At 36.4% G+C, this 16,343-nt stretch overlaps 1 non-coding gene across 1 annotated transcript; it reads left to right on the top strand.

Moving 5' to 3' along the window:
* The first annotated feature begins 1,132 nt into the window (after positions 1-1,132).
* Positions 1,133-1,239, top strand: LOC140824879 (small nucleolar RNA R71). Its single transcript, XR_012116497.1, has one exon. It is a non-coding gene; the product is annotated as a small nucleolar RNA R71 (small nucleolar RNA).
* The last annotated feature ends 15,104 nt before the right edge of the window (positions 1,240-16,343 follow it).

Here is a 16,343-nt window from a genome sequence, read left to right as displayed (position 1 = left end):
ATAGTAAAACTCCCTGGATCTTTGAGTTTCTGGGGTAATTTCCTTTGGAGTATTGCACTACACTCTTCGGTCAGCTTTACAGTTTCAAATTCTTGAAGCTTCCTCTTTTTGGACATCACATCCTTGATGAACTTAGCATAATTGGGCATTTGCTCCAATGCATCGGCAAATGGGATGTTGATGTGTATTTTCTTGAAAATTTCCAGGAACTTCGCAAACTGATCATCCAACCCCTTCTTCTTGAACCTCTGTGGATATGGAAGATTTACCTTCGGTAAAGGCTGCTGTTTAAGTACTTTCTCAGGCTCCTCTACTTTCTCTTCTCCAACACTTTCGCTCTTTCCTTCATCTTCCTCAACTGTAACCTCTACACTTTCTTTAGTAGGCTCTGGAACCCCAATTTCTTTGCCACTCCTGAGTGTGACTGCCTTGCACTGTTCCCTAGGATTCACCTCGGTATTGCTGGGAAACTGTCCTCGATTATGATCTTTCAAAGCATTGGCTAGTTGCCCAATCTGTGTTTCCAAGGACTTCATCGTGGCACCCATATTGCCCATGTGTGTCTCCACGTTATCAAGACGAGACTCAGTTCTCGCCATCCTCTTCCCAGACTCAGTCACAAATGTGCCAACTAGATCTTCAAAAGATGGCTTTCCTTCCCCTTTTTGTGTATTGAACCCATGTGGAGGATTCAACACGTTCTTGTTGTTTGCATAAGAGAAATTCTTGTGATTCCTCAAACCTGGATGATAAGTATTAGGGGGAGGATTACCTCGATAACCTCCAAAGCCACGATTGTTGATGTACTGAGCTTCCTCCATAAATGGCTCTTCCTCAGCAGTCACCAATGCTACCTCAGACGTAGATTGGCCTGGCTTGTTCATCGCTGAAATCTGTGCGGTCAATGCCGAAACCTGTGCAGTAAGTGATGTGATTGGGTCTACAGCATACACTCCAGTAGGTTTCCTTGATCCAGATCTTTCACTCGGCCACTTATAACTGTTGATGGTCATCTGTTCAAGCAAATCATAGGCCTCATCAGGTGTTTTAGAAAAAATAGTACCTCCGGTGGCTGCATCTACATTTCCTCTAGTTGGCCCATCTAAACCATTGTAAAATAACTCAATCTGCATAGCTATGATTCGGGCACTTCCTGAGTAATTCCTTGTATCGCTCCCACGCTTCATATAACACTTCAAATTCTCTCTGCCTGAAGTTGGTGATATCTATTTTCAGCTGAGCAGATTTAGCAGGAGGGAAGTACTTTGACAGAAACTTCGTAACCAAATCTGCCCAAGTAGTAACACTTCCCAGTGGTAGAGATTGGAGCCAACTCCTTGCGTGATCCATAAGAGAAAACGGAAACAGGCGCAATCGAATAATTTCGTCAGAAACACCGTTAATTTTTACCGTATCCATGATCTCCAGAAAAGTTCTGAGGTGAAGATGGGGATCTGCGGTGGCTGCTCCTCCAAATTGGTTCTGTTGAACCATATTGATGAGTGCGTGCTTCAGCTCGAAATTATTAGCAGCAATAGTTCCACGAGCTATTCCAGAGTAGTGAGCGTTTATGACTGGGCGGAAATGTTCCCTGATTGGCACCTCTCTTGGGAGCTCATTCTGATTATCTCTGTTTTCAGTCATTGCTTTAATTTCGTTTCTCCTTGCTTTCCTTAATCTCCTGGCAGTTCTTTCGATTTCCGGATCAAAAATCAGCAAGTCGGGATTTTGAAATCTTCGCATGCACTGCAAAACAAAAAGATTATAGATTAACAAAACAAATAAAATAAAATAAAGTCTAAATTAAAGTAAAGACTAATTAGTAATGATATCAATATGCAATTAAATAGTTTAATCCCCGGCAACGGCGCCAAAAACTTGTTGCGTGTTTTCACTACCGCAAGTGTACGGTGTCAAGCTTTAGTACTGTATGAGTACAGATATCGATCCCACGAGGAGTAATTATTCAAAGTTGTATTTTAATTACCATAATTGACATGGCTCAACTTTATTTAGACAAATCGAATAGTTGGTTTGTAATCAATTCAAATAAAATAGCAATTACTGTAATTCTAGCACGCATTATAGAATTCACTGAGGAAATAAATCTAGAGATATGATTTCGTCTGGCTTCCCCTATGCTAAATCGGCATTAAATAACATGTTATTAAATTGCATCATGTTTATAACCAAGAACTCGCAATGTTTCTACTCCCTCTGTCGAGTGATAAATAGAACTGTATTACCTATTACCGATTTTAATATGTCTATTCAAAATCAAACAACACGTAATAAATGCAACCAAGGTCCTCTTATGGATTCGTCAGAGTTATACGTCTTTTGCACGTTATAAATACCTAACGATGTGATTTTTCTTGTCCTAATTTCAATCCCCTCTTTCGAGTGTTAGATTTTAATTATTTACTCAATCGAATTATGGTCAGTAATCCAAAAGCATTAATCACAAGAAATCACAAATAAACACGACGAATTAATCAGATGAAAAGTTAAAAAGTCAATAACATAGGTTCAACCAAGACTACATCAATCTCTAGAAAATATAATTAGTTCATACTCGTAATTAAATCACCACAAAACCTGTTTGTAATCATTAAAAACGTAAAAGTAAGACACCGAATTAAGAACGTGTGGGCGAGAGATGGAAGTGCATCTCCGTGTCCGGATTCAGCGTCTTCTATCTCCGTTCTTCGCGTCCCGTGCTCCGTACGCGCTCACTTTTTCTCCTTATCCTCGAGTGGTGTGACGGCCGTCTCTGCAATATTTCGGAATCCCCTTTTAATTTCAACGCCGAAATCTATTTAGATTCGGGGGCTCTCGTCGCGCGCATATGCGCGCCATGAGCGGCGCATATGTGCGCAGCTCTCGGCATTTTTCTACTTGGGGCAATTCTCGCGCATATGCGCGATCCTACTCGCGCATATGCGCGAATCACAGTGTATGGGCCGCGCATGTGCGCGGTTTTGGGGGCGCATATGCTCCACTCTTTCTGCCAGTTGCGCGCATGTGCGCGGGAATACGTCGCGTATATGCGCGGGGCTTACTGCATTCCATTGCTTGCTTGTCTCACATTTCTTCTACTAGGCACCATTTCCGCTCCTTTTCACGCCCTTTCAGTGGTCTCACCTAGATTCCTGCAATCACACCAAAAATAACAAAAACGCGTAATTCCGCCCGAGAAGGACTAACAATCCGTATGAAATATAAGAATCATATAAGTGCATAAAATTCACTTATCAACTGACTTAGCTTTTCTTGCATAACAATGACCCAACTGGGATAAGCTAGAGCTTCTTCAATTTTCTTTGGTTCTAATTATAATATTAAAGCAGAATGTATAAATAAGTTTAACATCTGATTTCTGGTCTTTACCGGATCAGATGTGTTACCTATGATCAAATTCTGTTGGGTGCATTAATTGTCCCTACTTGGTAGAGCGATCGAACCATGGTGCTTGAGCGGCTGTGCGGTTTAAAAGATTTGAGTTGCACCATTACTACTAGCTATATCTTTTGGTAAAGCGGCAAGCGCTCGGTCCTACAATTGGTATCAGAGCCAAGGTCACGGGTTCGATTCCAATTGATTGCAAGGAGTGTAATTATTGGGAGGGAGATTGTTGGGTGCAATAATTGTCCCTGCTTGGTAGAGCGATCGAACCGTGGTGCTTGAGCTGCTGTGCGGTTTAAAAGATTTGAGTTGCACCATTACTACTAGCTATAGCTTTTGGTGAAGCGGCAAACGTTCGGTCCTACAAATTCTGATGATGATTTTTGCTCCATCTATAGTTTGGGTCTGTTAGACCTCTTTACTTATCTAGTTCATTTTGTAACTGACCAGTTTCTTCTGTTTCAGTTGGTATATTGTCAGTTTGTGTTTGAATGGGATCTTGTTGTTCAAAAAACTGATCATTTGGAATTGTATCATGTCCAACTGGTGGTTCTACCACTTTTATCTTTGGTGTTTTGTTGCGTGTTTTCACTACCGCAAGTGTACGGTGTCAAGTTTTAGTACTGGTTTGAGTACAGATATCGATCCCACGAAAAGTAATAATTTACAATTGTATATTAATTACCATAATTGACATAGCTCAACTTTATTTAGACAAATCAAATGGTTGGTTTATAATCAATTCAAAGAAAATAACAATTCCTGTAATTCAAACACGTAGTAGAAATTCAATGGGTAAAGCAATCTAAAGATATGATTTCGTCGAGTCACCCCAATGCTAAATTAAATTAATCTAACATATCATTAATTTGCACCATATTTATTAACCAAGAACTCACAATATTTTCTATTCTCTTTTTCAAGTGATAAATAGAACTGTATAACCTATTACCGATTTTAATATGTCTATTCAAAATCATGTAACACGTAATAAATGCAACCAAAGTTCTCTTATGGATTCGTCAAAGTTATACGTCTTTTGTACGTTATAAACATCTGACGATGCGATTTCTCCTGTCCTAATTTCAATCACATCTCTCGAGTGTTACATCTCAATTATTAGATCAGTCGAATTATTGCCAGTAATCCAACAACATTAAAGACAAGAAATCACAAATAAACACGATGAATTAAATCAATGAAAATTTAAAACGTCAATAACATAGGTTCGACCACGACTACGTCAATCTCTAGAAAATAAAATTAGTTCATGCTCAAATCTAGATCACAACAAAACCTGTTTGTAATCATTAAAACGTAAAAGCAAAGAACCGATTCAGAACGTGTTTAAGAGAGATAAAAGTGCGTCTCCGTGTCCGGATTTAGCGTCTTCAGTCTCCGTTCTTCGCGTTCCGTTGTCCGTATCTTCTGACTTTTTCACTCTTTTTCTCTATGATATGTCGGCTGCTTGTAGAATATTTCCAAACTCTGTTCAAAATCCACGCCGAAACCTATTAAAATCTGAGAGATCGCGCCGCACGCATATGCGCGCCCAAGACTCATGCGCGGGTGCTTCTGGTGTTGGCCTTCTTCTTGCGCGCATATGCGTGCCCAAGTCCGGCGCATATGCCCGCTGTTCTCTAGAACTCGCCTCATGTCTCTCGCGCATATGGGCGAATCTTACTCGCGCATATGCGCGAGCCTCACTGCCTTCAGCGTTTGGTTTGTTCACACTTCTTCTCCGAACCGCCATTTTAGTTCATTTTCACGCTCATGTCGTAGCCGTACCTAAATTCCTGCAATCACACCAAAAAAACAACAAAAGCGCGTAATTCCGCCCAAAAAGACTAACAATCTATATGAAGTATAAGGATAATTTAAGTGCATAAAATGCACTTATCATGTTTGAAGAAAGTTTTTGACAGCATGATTTTCATCTTCACTGTCATCTTCCAAATTATAACTGTTAAGCGATTAGTCAGCTCAATTGGATAATTTGGTTTATCAGTTAATATAGTTTCATCAAATACAACATATATAGATTCTTCAACCACATTGAGAGTATGCTTGTTAAATATCCTATAAAATTTGCTAACTGAAGAATATCCAAGAAATAATCATTCACCTGATTTAACATCGAAGTCAGTTAAGTGATTCTTTCCATTGTTATGAATGAAGCATTTGCACCCGAATATTCTAAAGTATGAAACCACACTTTTCTTACCATGACAAGTCTCATAGGTGTTTTTGAATGTTTCTTATTAATCATTGATATGTTCTGATTGTAACAATGTGTTAACTGTTTCTGCATAAAACATTTGAGAAATACCAGAATCAACTAGAATTGATCTTGATGCCTCCTTAAGAGTTCGGTTTTTTCGTTCAGATACACCATTATGTTGTGGTGTTCTTGCAACTGAGAAATCATGTCTGATTCCTAAATTTTCAAGAAATTGAGATAAAGTCTGATTGACAAATTCAGTTCAACTATCGGATCTTATTTTGCAATCCCAGCTGATTTACCATTTAAAAGCCTTTTGAAAAGCTTTATCAGTTGTGAAGCACTTTGATCTTTTGATTTAAGAAAAATTACCCAAGAAAATCTTGAGAAATCATCGACAATACTAATTGGTATTTCATTTTCCCTAAGCTCATGACTGATATTGGACCATACAAGTCCATATGCATCACTTTTAAGCATCAGGTAGGATTTATTTCCTTTATTTTTGAAATATGATCTCACTTGCTTCACGAATTGACAAGTAGAACAAATTTTATCTTTTAGAAACTCACATTTGGCAGACCCGTTATCAGTTCGTGTTTGCTCAGTTATGCATTGACTTTTAAATTTGGATGGTCCAATCTTTTATGACATAGCAGTTCTGAGATTGAATTGAGGCTACAAAACAAATTGGCTCATCGGGTTGATTACTCCAACTTACTTTGTATGTGTTTCCACATCTATTTCATGTTATAATGATATCATTGGTTGCATTTTTGGTACACACATGTTTACTAAATTCAAATGAATGATTATGATCACATAATTGTCTGATGCTAATTAAATTATATTTCAAATTATCAACAAGTAAGACATCCTCAATAATAATAGTACCATGGATAAGCTTATCATTCCTCACATTTTTGCCTTGTGAAGCGTCCCAAAACTGATCGTGGGACCAGAATATTTGATCCATTGAGATATCAGTTCAGCTTTTCCAGTTATGTGCCTTGACCATCCACTGTCCAAGTACCAGACTGAATCTTTGATCAATTTACCTGTAACCAGCAAATAACCTTCCCAAATTTGGATTAGTCGAATTGATATACTAGTTTCTGTGCTCCACATAGCCTTCCCTAATTTTTGAGTGACAAGTGAGTACGGTGATGATGATACGACATGTGTTTATGCTCTTTTATCCTTGTTGTTCATCTGATAGAGTTTTTTCAACAGGCTTGCTATTATAATAGCCTTTTTCTGAGTTTCGTTTAGCATAATTGGACCTCTTGGGTGACCAGTTTTTTTATTCATTTGAACTCTTGAGATCGTACCTAATCCCGTGCTGTTTTGCTTTATTCATATTTTCAGTTGGTTTCTCAACCGACTTACTGGACTCAGGACTTTTATTTATCATTACTAATTTAACAGAGTGAATATACTTTTTTTTTCTCGTATTCAGTTTTGGCATTATACTGCCAGTTGAGTTTCATCTTGGCTATTGAATCCCAGACCAGTCTTATCTCCAAATTGTTTTTTTGACCCTTGCATTTCAGTCAGCGTGATTGACGACATATTCCAAGCTTGAATTACTTCAGTCAATTCAGAGTTTTTTGATATCAGCTGCTGAATCAAAGAATTACTTTCATCCTTTTCAGCTATCAGCTTAGAAATATCTTCTTTGACATTTAGGCTTTCAATTGATTTTAGACTATAAATCGTGTCATTTGAGGGATAATTTTGCTTAAGTTTAGCTTATTCAAATGAGATAGCTAGCTTGCGGTACTAATTAACCATATCATGCACTGTGGAATGAGTTATTCTCGTGTGAAATCAGTAGAACTAAAGTCAAATACCTGATCGGTGCTGGACTCCTGCTCTGCATCATCAGCCATGAGGCATTTCACCTCCAATTCATCGCTGGAGCTATTTGAGCTTTCAGTTTCCGATGCTTCGCTGTCAGTGTCAGGCCACTTTGACTTATTCTATTAAGCTACCAATGCTTCAGTTACCAATGCTTCCCGATTTCTTCTGAATGACTTCTTCTCATCCTCGAATTTTCTTCTGTGCTTGAAGGGTTTTTTACTCTTTTCAACTGATCTTCGCTGTCTTTTTTTCGGCTTTGGACAATCCGCAATGAAGTGACCAGTCTTTTAGTAGTTAGATCACGCATTATGTTCCTCCTTTTGATTCATTTCTATTATAGTTTCTTTGGAAGAAACCTTGATTCTTTCTCATAAACTTCCCAAATTTCTTTACAAACAATGACATTGCGTCATTGCAAAGTTGTTCTATTGTCTTGTCAAGTGAAACTGTTGGTTCCAGTTTCAGTGCATTTAGAGCAGTTGTAACTGATGGAACTATTGGCTCTCGTTCTGTAGTTTAATTTGCATTTCGAACACATATGCTTTTAACTCTGCAAATAAGTCATGTAGATTCATCTTATTCAGATCTTTAGATTCTCTTATTGCCATAGTTTTGACACCTCATTCCTTGAGAAGGCCACACATAACTTTTAATGCAATCATTTTGTTTGAGTGCACTCTTCCTTGTGCATTTAGTTCGTTTATGATGCTACTTACTCTTTCATCGAATTCACTCATTGATTCTCCAGCTTTCATCTTAATATTATCGAACTTCTGAACATCAAGTGAAAGTTGTTTTCCTTGGCCTGTTTATTTCCTTCACACAACTGAATCAGCTTCTACCAAATTTCTTTAGCTGATTTAAACATTTTAGTTTTGCTGAATGTGTTTTTATCCAGTGTCTTGTACAAGATGTCATTGGAAACATTGTCTATGTTTTTCTTTCTTTTATCTTCTGATGTCCACTCATCATGTGGTGTTTCTATAAGATGTGATGCTCTGTTAGTAAGAGCAACACCGGTGTTGGCTTTCATAATTTTCATAGGTCTGTCAGTTATAACGTACGACATGTCATCGTCCTAAGTAGTTAAATGAGCATGCATTCTGATTTTCCATCTTCAAACTTTTCTTTGGAGAACATGGGGATTTTGTTAAATACCGACATGATTATCAGTTTGAGCGTGTGAGAGTATTCAAGACAATATTAACTGCTCTGATACCACTTGATATGACCAGAATGTAGTTGGAGTATTTAGAAGGAGGGCTGAATTTTTGCAATCTTTTGAATATGAATCAGTTATTTAATTGAACTGATCCTGAAATCTCGTTTGTCGATATAAATCAGTCAACTAATGATAGTGCGGAATTAGACTAAAATATAGATTGAATACTAAAAGTGAGGTATTGTAAAAACTGAATAGATAACAGAATAAAACACAAGATTCTTATGGATATTCGGAGTCTTTTCAAATGCTTCTACGCCACCCCTTCTAACTCAAGGATAGATTTTTCACCAAAAGATTTTGATGTATTACAACAGATTTTAATAATCCACTTCAGTTGAACTTATACACTGTCAAACTGAAACTCTTAGTTTTTCAATATCTTACAGTAAATAATTGAATCACTATTAAAGAGTAGCCTGAATGTTACAAATAAATATAATGAAATAAGAGTTTGAGTATGTGATTTGTAAAATGGTAAATGCTTGAGATTGTATCGCAACTGATTGATGATCGTAGATAATTTGTCAAGTATGTTTCACCAACCTTCTTGAAACATTCAATATTCGTTTTACTTTAAAATATACTAGAATTTTTTTTCTACTCTAATAGTTTCGGCCGATATATATAAATACTTTAAAATACTTTGACACCATTTTAATATTAAAACAACCAACTATGTTTGAAAATTCAAGAAAAATAGTTCAGAACATAAAATCGTCAAATGTTAACCACCTAACTTAACAATATTTCAAAATAAGACTAACTCTAACAACCTCTCAAAGACCACTAAAAAAATCATAAAAGTTGTGAAAATCTTTATCATAACTTAAACGTAAATCATAATCATAATCGTAATGCGGAAAATCTAGCACTAGTCCTCGGGTTGTGTGAACCTTCAGTCCAGCAAGATCAACCATCCAAACCTCCATCATCATTAACATCATGTTCACTGCATCCATCACACGTAGTGAGTCTAATGACTCAGCAAACCATAATCTTGATAACAAGTAATATATATACAATCTCATGCAACAGTGAAAATACTTTTACTTAAAATAACATATCATGAATATGCTTAAACATCAACATTTTTTCTTTCATCATTTCATATCATTTATCATTTCATCATAAACTTTTTCCTTTTCATCATAAGCATATACGTTTCCTTTTGTTGAATTCAGATCGTTACTTGTGACTTTCGTTTCATCATAAATTCGATGAATCCATCTAAATTTAACCACAGTACTGGACGACGAGAACATCAGTGACACTCTCACCCATCAACTAAGCCTTGGCCTATCATCATCAAATGGAAATACGATCGTCGAGCTTCCTCTGAGGCCTTCTCCAATAGACGGGCTCCCACTGGGGCTTTCTCCCATAAATGAGCTCTTTCTGGGGTCTTTTCTCTCACTATATCCCCAATCATATCATCATAATAGTCACAATTACTTCACCACTTTCAACGTTTCATATTATCATCACTTTAGAAAAATCATGCATATAAATATCATTATGAAACACATCTTCTAGCTTTAACATTTTATCTTAAAATTCCATAAACATTTGCAATAACCATTGTATCATATATTATAGTATTCGGGACACTACCATGACGTTTACTATTTTCATGTGTAAAATGACCGTTTTACCCCTAGAAGTAATATTTCTCGGTTTCGACTTTTTCTTACTTTCGTTGACATTATACCATCCCAAATAATTATTTAAGCTTAAATAAATTTTCTGATATTTTGTTTAGCTTAAATTCAAGGCTTTTTATTTATTTCATAATTATTAATTTGTAGTGCGTTTTAATACCGAATTAATTTCAAATTTCAATATTAATTTTCCAAATTTTAATATAGACTTTTTTTACCTAAATTACCCTTGTGAACCATGATTCGACCCCCCTGTGGACCATGGTTTAACCCTTAGTCGAAACAAACCCTAAAACCTAACCCTACTAGGACACCCTTGAGTCATCTCTCATTTCCTTCGAGCTGGGCCCTAGCCACCCTGAGCCAAGCCCTTCCCAGAACTCCCATGGACCCTACTAGACCCTTTTGAGTCAACCTAACCCACGCTGCAGCCCTTTGATAGCAACAAGAGCCGTGCGGCGCCTAGCACAAGAACTAGGACTCTTCGAAAACCCAGCTAGGACCCTTATCTCGATCACCACCCGAGCCCTTACCCTCGTGACCCTCACTGGACCACTCTCAGACCTAGCCTAGCCCAGCCCTGACCACCCTGGCCGAGCCAATCCTCCTCGCGCACAGCAGTTATACCCGATGGCTTGGGAAGAGTCTCATCATGCATGAAATCTTCCCCTACGGCTGTGCTTGAGTCCTAGAATGGCTAGGACTCTTCTTCACCCATGACCATGCCCAGCCCGAGCCCTGGTCGAGCCTTGGTTTGAGCCGCACACTGTCTTCCCCTTAATCGAACCCTTGACAACAATACATGCAATAACTTGTTCCATCTTGTTCTAGTTTCGTGTAGCCTCTAAACCGAGCTTCGTGTGGCACTTAAAATCGAATGTTGCTCTATGATCCTATAACATGGAAGCACCTTCACGCAAATATAAAACAAGTTTCAGACATAAAATCATACCTTATTCATACATGGATGCCTAAGAACGAAAATATTCAATAAGAAATCATGTTTTTCAAGCAAACAATAATCAAAAAACACATATTAGGATGTGATAGATGAGAAAAGAAAAATTTAGGGCGTGCATTTGTGTATATTACGCATGAAAACGAGTTGGCGACGCGAAGAACGACGACATAGAAACCTAGTCTGAAATCCCTTCGAAAAGTCGTGGCTATTTCCTCTTCAAAGTGGCATGTGTGTGTGTTTGTGTTCTGATGGGAGGCTTCATGTGTTTTGTGAGCGGAAGGGGGCGTGAGTTTTAGGTTTAATGAGTAGGGTTTAGGCTTTTAAATATTTGATATTTATTAAGTGTGCAAGCTTAAGCCCATTAGTATGGTATAATAGGCCCATTAAGCCTATTAGTGCATATTTAGAATATTTTGTTTTGGAAAGTTCGTGAAATTATTAACCGAGTTTCAAAAAGTTCATATTTTAGTCGAAATTAGAATACCGTTAAAAGTTACGTCTCGACGTATAAAATTACCTCAAAAATCCTTATTTTCAAAGATATCATAAAGCATCAACCTTGTTTTAAATAATTAAAGACAATTATTTAATAAAAAATTTTCCATTTTTTCAGCGAGGTCTCTGTTCCTCGCTCGCATCTCGAATAACCTTTAGAAATACATTTTTATGCTTTCTAATAATAAAATCCTATTTTTAACATGAAATCATGCATGTCACAATTAATTCATGCCGTTAAAGTCATTTAATTGGCTTTCCTAGATACACGTGCAGTTGAATTACGTTTTCTTATTTTTGGACCTTACACTTCTTCAACTGAATCGATCAGCTATATATAGTCTTCGATTCCAACTATCACATTGAAAGAATTTAATGACTAATATCCATTGAATCGTTGTTTAGTCCAAGTTGATGACTTTATCTGACAGTAATAATAAATATCAAACTGAACTGTAGAGCCCAAAATCAGTACACATAAAACCAATGTATTTATTTAATTGTTAAATCATCTATTTAAAATTTAAATTTATTTTTAGTGATGAGTGATTTATTTAAATGCATTATTTTAAAGTATTTATGTTTATGTGATGCACGTTAAAACATCTTTCTCGAGTTTCATGTTTCAGATTATTATTCGAGACGGGATCGAGAAAAGAGACCGGTGACGATTTTGGTAATTTTAAATGTGGTATTTTATTTTAGTTAAGGATGTGACATTTTAAATAATTTATTAAGTTTAGCATTTTAAAGTCTAATTTATTTATTTAGTGGTTTAGAATTTTAAAACTTTTAGAGTTAATCTCTTTAGTGCCATATTTTAAATTATTGATGCTAATATTTTAGTGAGGTATTAGTATTTTATGTAGTGGGTTTATTTTTTATAAATATATTTAATCAGCCAATTAACTCACTAATTACCTCTCTAATTCTATCAAACTCACGCACACGCACACGCACACACACTTTCACACACACTAAAAACTGTAAAAACACACACACAATTTTCTACACTTTATTTCAGATTTCTTTAAAAGAAAAGCTAGGGTTCTTATTGCCAAGAGCAGTCGCCCCTTTCCTCTGAAATTCCGGCAAGGTTTTGTTGTTTTATTCAAAGAAAATAGTGACACGTCGTCCCGGATCAACCCTCGCTCCGTCCCCACTTTGGTATCGTTGGTTCGGTAAATTTTAATATTAAAATGCACGTATATTCTGTTTTTCCTTCGTCGATCTTGTCATAGTATTAATTTAATGTGTTTTGTGTGAAAACATGAGTATGTTATGTAGTAGTTTGAGCAGAAAATTCATTTGATGTGTTTTGAAGAAGTTTTTAGATTTCAAATCTCGTTTTTGCTATCATTTTTAAAACTGCAAGTTTTCGGTCGTGCTTTTGAGAAAACTTTAAACTTGAAAATTGTATAACTTTTTGATACCTTCGATTTGACAGTAAATTCGAATTATTTGGACAAAAACTGAGGGAGTTATGACGTTTTTCGTGGGACTTCTCAAACTGCGTTTTCTGAAAAATATGTTCATCAATGCGTTCTTGAAGTTTTATTGTTGCAGGCTTCGTTGGGGGATCGACGGGTGATCTTTGGTGCATATAGGTATGTTTAGTATGATGTTGGGATGGTATTTGGTATGCCGGTTAGCGTCGATAGGCACTTGAATTCATTAGAAGTCGTAGGAAACAATTTGGTGTCAAATTCCATGTTTTGAGTTGTTTTGTGTCGTAGGTTGGATATCGTCATTTCGAGGTGTTTGTACAGGTGGTATCAATGTAGTAGAAACCTAGGATGGGTCTCGAGTCATTGGTCCATAGTCCGTACAATCTATTTTAGAGCATTAGCAGCACATGTACAGAAATTTCGTGGGTTTTCTCCTACCGCGGCTATACGGACCCTTACATGGGGTTCGTGCCTTTGTTTTCTTCGAAGTACCTTATTACAGAGTCTACACGGACCCTTAGACGGACCCTGACACGGGGTCCGTGTCACCTATTTTCTGCACGACATATTTTACAGTACCTACACGGACCCGGAGCCGGACCTGGGCACGGGGTCCGTGTACCACCTGTTTTGGGAAAAAATGTATTGTGTTCTTTGGAGTTTCATGTCATGGCTTAGTATGATGATTAAATGAGGTCAAGTCCCGAGTGTTTTAGAATGTCTTAAGTTATTTACTGAATTCCGTGGTGAGCACGAATACCTACGTCTAAGTTATGCAAGTTAAGTATTTAAATTCATGCTAGTATGTTGCAGCAGCGGCCCCAAGTGAGATCCAACGAATCCCTCAACGCCAAGTAAGTATGTTGACATGCAAAAGAAAATACTTTTAAATTTTTGAGGTATGCTAAATGTCTGGTGACCAAATTTATGTGCGGGATTGGAAAACGGTAAAGCATGACCAGGGACCAATCCACCCTGTTAAATCATGAACGGATTTAGATCAGGATTGGAAAGCGTTAAAGCATGAACGGGGACCAATCCACTCGTTAAAACGTGAGCGGGGATCTCATGTATGTGGCAGTTGATTCTTCCCTGTCAGCCCTGTATTGTGGTTTAGTCTGATCAGACGATTTATGTTATGGGTTACTTGCTTTGAAACATGCCTCTACGCGCAAAATTATGAAATTCATGTATGTTCAAGTATGTACAAGTATGCAAGCATGTTTATGAAAAGTTTTCATGTTATGGCACGTCTATGTTACGTATGTATGTTCAAGTTTATGGCAAGTACAAGTTTCAAGTATGTATACGCTATTTTGAAGTTGCATGTGGCTTTATTAAGTGTTATTCGTTACTTCCAGTTTATACGTGTTGAGTCTTTAGACTCACTAGACTTGATCGATGCAGGTGAGGATGTTTTCGAGGAGACAAAGGGTGGAGACCAAGGAGCAGGCTTGGACTGAGCAGGAAGCTAAACCCGATGACCACCCAAGTTTAAGCTTTTATGAAAATGTTCAAATATTTTGTCAAACTTTATTTTCGGATCTTTTCTGGCAACAACTTTTGAGACGTACAGATTATTTTATCGAATTTTGAAGGTTCACCAATTATTTAAGATAATTTTAATATTTCCGCAAATTTCAAGTAGTTAAAAGTTCGGTACGTTATAGTTCTACTCTGTTTCATCTGTTCTACTTTGGTACGAACTGTCATTATATCGGCTGATACTACAACTGATGACGTGGTTGATAAGGAGTCAACTGGTCGACAGATCAGTTCAGTTGATGTCACTTCAGTTTTTAATACTTCAGTTGATAAATGTTTTATCAAGTTCAGTTACGATAAGGCTTCGGTTCTAGTTACCAATTTGTTTATTTAACTTTATGTCATTGGTTTCAAGTCTTCTTTCAGTTACGATCTCTTGATTATGTCCGTTTAGTTTGATTCATCAGTTCTCTTGAAGATTTATTTTTCAAACTCTGAAACTTCATAAGATTCCAACACATTTGTTGGGAAAAATCTACACAAACTACATAATCTATAATGCTAAATCATTAAAAATTTGACTGAAAACTTATGCGAAAGCGTACTTGAAATTATAACCATGAATCTTTAGAACATTTCTTGATTTTCCAGATCAACACACTCTTCTCCTTGAGAGAATACTTTAGTTTTTTTTCCCTGAACTGTTTTCTTAATGAGTGAGAGAATAAGAAACGTGATAATCTCAAGACCATGACCCATATATAGATAATGTCTATCATTATCTTATGATATTTCTGTTTTATCACATAATAAAACAGAAATTTTACTTTTGTCTCTATGCATTAAAAACTCACAACCTATTAGATACATTAAAACTCAATTAACCGAAATATTTGTTGATCATTTTATTCTGGGCTTAATTTAACCGACAACCCATAATGCATAATTATTCATGTATAAGCCCATACAAGTAAAATTTATCCAACACCCGATTGTTAACTACTTAGTGCACGACATGAATCAGATTTATTTTTAGCTACTTGGAGCTAGGATTCAGAGGCTAGCTAGAAGTAGATTGAGCTGAAAGTCATTCATATCAACTCTTAGGGGGGTGTATTCAATCTAAACTTTTAATGACTTTTATGGAATTTTAAAATCTAGAGGTATTCAATCTAAAATTTTAATGACTCTATATATGTTTAGTGGTATTCAATATGGATTTTGGTAGAGTTTTAAAAAGTCATGTGGTATTCAAACTTGACTTTTTAAAACTCTACAAAAGTCAAGAGATATCCAAAAAATCCATAGATTTTCAAGGATTCTTATTTTATTATTCATGTACAAACTTTGAAGCCTTATGTACAATTGCAGAAAATCTAAAATATTCTTCCACCTATACCAAAGATTTTGATGGACTTTTTTTTTTAAAAAAATACGCTATCTCTCTTCTATCTCAAGCCATCTCTAGGGTTCTTCTCTCTCTCAAAATTTCTTCTATTCAAAGGTATGATTGGTCAATCTTGAATTTATTATATTGCCAATATTTATGTGTAAAAATAGATAAATTGTTGTTTTTTTCTTG

The sequence above is a fragment of the Primulina eburnea genome, chromosome 2 (genome assembly GCF_022965805.1).
Source record: "Primulina eburnea isolate SZY01 chromosome 2, ASM2296580v1, whole genome shotgun sequence".
NCBI lineage: Eukaryota > Viridiplantae > Streptophyta > Magnoliopsida > Lamiales > Gesneriaceae > Primulina > Primulina eburnea.
Note: the sequence above shows the minus strand (reverse complement) of the source record. Positions and strands in the feature narration are given on the sequence as shown.